At 49.9% G+C, this 3051-nt stretch overlaps 1 protein-coding gene across 1 annotated transcript in view; it reads left to right on the plus strand.

Annotated features, from left to right (window-relative positions):
• Positions 1-1252: 1252 nt before the first annotated feature.
• CSRNP2 (cysteine and serine rich nuclear protein 2) overlaps positions 1253-3051 on the plus strand; it is a 42390-nt gene continuing 40591 nt past the window's right edge. The window contains exon 1 of the mRNA XM_042448677.1: positions 1253-1575. The gene's annotated coding sequence lies outside the window, so the exon portion shown is untranslated. The remainder of the gene's footprint in view (positions 1576-3051) is intronic.

The following is a 3051-nucleotide window of genomic DNA, read 5'->3' on the forward strand; positions in this document are numbered from 1 at the left end:
TCCTGTAAAAATCTCCTGGTGAAATTCTGGAATGTATATATTTTTAAAATACTTGAGTTCATGGATTAAAAAAACAATAAGTGGATTTGGGGGGCCAAGTGTAAATAGTTGAATTACACTCTCTTTCCGCAAAGCCATATACAGTACTAGTTTAAATGTTTATTCCTTTTCTTCAGGGCTATGCTTTAGGGAGCGAGGGCCATTGTGGTGTTGTGGTTTGAGTGTTTGACTGTGGTTCTAGATCCTGGTGCGGCCATGGCAACCGACTGGGAGACCATGGGCAATAAGTCACGCTCTCTCAGCCTCGGAGGAAGGCAAAGGCAAAAACACTCTCTGAAGGGACTTGCCAAGAAATCCCTATGGAGTTTCTCACACTGTGGCTAATTTCAGCGTTAAGGAGAGGTTACAGTGCATTTAAAGCATCCCTCAAAGTGAGAATGGTTATCACATGCAATTGTTCACATGAAGTGATACTGGAAATGCATCGTCGCTGAAATCCCAAAAAAGATGTGCACTAATGCTTCTTTGTGACCACCTTAATGGTGGGTTTTGTGTGATGTTGTGTGAAAATGTTCACGTAATTATGCGATTTTTCTGGGACATTCACAGGATAAACGCCCAATCTCCTCCGTGTGATCAGCTCCTATGATAGGTCCCCTGAAATTGGAAATGGCTTGAAGGCACACAACAACAACAACAGCAACAACAGATGCTTTGGGGATGAGGAGGACAGCAAGGTGAGCCCAGATATAAGCCCAACTGAGGGTGACCAGACTTGGTCCTCCTTTTCCAGGACATGTCCTCCCTTTCAGCCTTCTGTCCAGGAGGAATTCCAAAATTTCCTCCCTTTTGAGCATGAACAGAGATATTTAAGTGAGTGTTTTCAAGCTTTTATTTGATGGTGCCCCCCTCCATTTTTCTTGAAGGCCCTCCATTTTGCGACGCCTTGCCCTCCTCCTTTGCTTTGGTTACGACATCTATCTGGCCATTGTACTGTAGCAGCCGCTAGGGGGCGCAAAGGTGCAGGACGCAGCGCCCTCCCTCCCTCCCACCTCCGTTATTCCTGCCACTCCTCGCCGCCTTAGGACTCTTTTCCCCAGCGTGCATAGCGCTAGGAAGGCTAGTTCTTTCTCCGCTATGGCGCATGCGCAGTCTTGCGGAACGGCGCTGAACTTCATTTCCCATGGTGCCCCATTGGCTGAGGAGGAGGAGCGTCGGCTCGCGTCACGTGGTGCGCGGTATAAAAGGAGGGCGTCTGCGCCGGCAGCCCCATTGTTATCGGCCGAGCGGAGCCGGGGCGAGAGGTCTCTTGCCCGGAAGGGGCCGCCGCTGCCGCCTGCCAGAGCCGCCTCTGAGGCCCTCCCCTCCCCGCCTCTCCTCTCCTCAGGCACGGGGCTGCCCCGGAACACCGTCTCCGCCCTACCCGCTGGGGGAGATCGGGCCTCGCCTGCAAGGAAAACGCGGGGGGGAGGAGGAGGAGGAGGAGAAGGGGGGACCGGCAGAACAACCCACCGGCGGCAAGGAGGCGGCGGCAGCAGCAGGAGAAGGAAGAAGAAGAGACCCTGCTCGCCCCCGGTGAGGGGATGGGAGGGAGGGGCTTTCCTTGGGCGGGGGAAACGGGCCCTTTAAAATGGAGGACCTGGGGGTGATGGGCATAACAGCGCCCCCTCCCTCCCTCCCTCCTTCCTTCCTCTTTTCTTTCTTTCGTTTTCTCTTTCTCCCTTCTTTCTTCCTCTTATTCCCTTCCCTCCTTTTCTTCCTTCCTCTGATTTCTTTCCTTTTTCTCTTCTTCCGTCCCGTTTTCCCTCCCTCCTTTCCTTCCTTTCCCTCTTCCTTCCTTCTTTCCTTCCCCTCTTCTTTCATCCTCCTCTCATTGCTTCTTTTCTTTCTTCGTCCTCCTTCACTCCCAACTTCCCTCCCTTCTTTCCTTCTTCCCTCCTTCTCTCCCTCCCTTCTTTCCTTCCTTTCCTTCTCCCTTTCTTTCTTTCTTTTCTTCCTTCCTTCTTTCCTCCCTCCCTTCTTTCCTTCCCTGGGTGGTGATTCTTCAGAAGCATCTCCTCTTCCCATATTAATGCAAATCTAGGGCAGGGTTGTTTTTATTTTAATGCTATTTATATAATGTAAAGGGATGGCAGAGGGGAACCTGTCCCCACAAACATCCGTCCCTCACTGAGGCCAATACTACTTTACCAATTGCCCTGTTTCAAACCCCTTTTCCAAGAGAGCCTTTTTAATAGGTATGTGAGGAAACTTCCTTAATTTGGGCTGTGTTTCTTTGTTAATTGAAGTAGCTCTTGCTGGTGACTGTGGTGTCCCCCCCCCCCCCCCCCCCATAATGCAGCATAAGATTGCCCTCCTTTTTCCTCTTCTCTCTGTTCTCACTTTTTATTTGCCATCTTTGAATATAACCAGAGGTAAAGGGCCTGGATCAAGTGAAGCAGATCAAGCCTGAAATCTCCCCGGAAGCCGAGATGATCAAACTGAGGCTCTCGTATGTTGGCCACATAATGAGAAGGCATGACTCATTGGAAAAGACAATAATGCTAGGAAAGGTAGAGCCAGGAGTAAGAAAGGAAGGCCCAAGGCCACATGGATGGGCTCCATCAGGGAAGTCACAGGCGTGAGTTTGCAGGGCCTGAGCAAAGCAGTGGAGGACAGCGGGGTCTTGGAGGTGTCTCATCCACAGGGTCACCATGCATCAGCGTTGACTCAAGCGCAGTTGATAACAACAATGACAACAACAAAGGGCCTGGCCTTGTGAGACAAATGTGTTTGTGTGCATGTTTCTGTGGGATAAATTGATTTTGTAGTTACTGTTGTGTGCTTTCAGGTAGATTCCAGCTCATGGCGACTCTAAGGCGAAACTGTCATTGGGTATTCTTGGCCAGATCTGTTCAGAGGGCTTTCTGCTAGTGCTTTTCTTTGAGACTGAGAATGTGGCTTGCCTATGATGACCCAGTAGGTTTCCAAGGTCGAATTGGGATTTACAGCTCAATTGCTGTACCATATTGGTTTTGTAAAATTTATTTTACTTATGGTAAAAAATTGCCA

Source organism: Sceloporus undulatus, chromosome 2 (assembly GCF_019175285.1).
Source record: "Sceloporus undulatus isolate JIND9_A2432 ecotype Alabama chromosome 2, SceUnd_v1.1, whole genome shotgun sequence".
NCBI lineage: Eukaryota > Metazoa > Chordata > Lepidosauria > Squamata > Phrynosomatidae > Sceloporus > Sceloporus undulatus.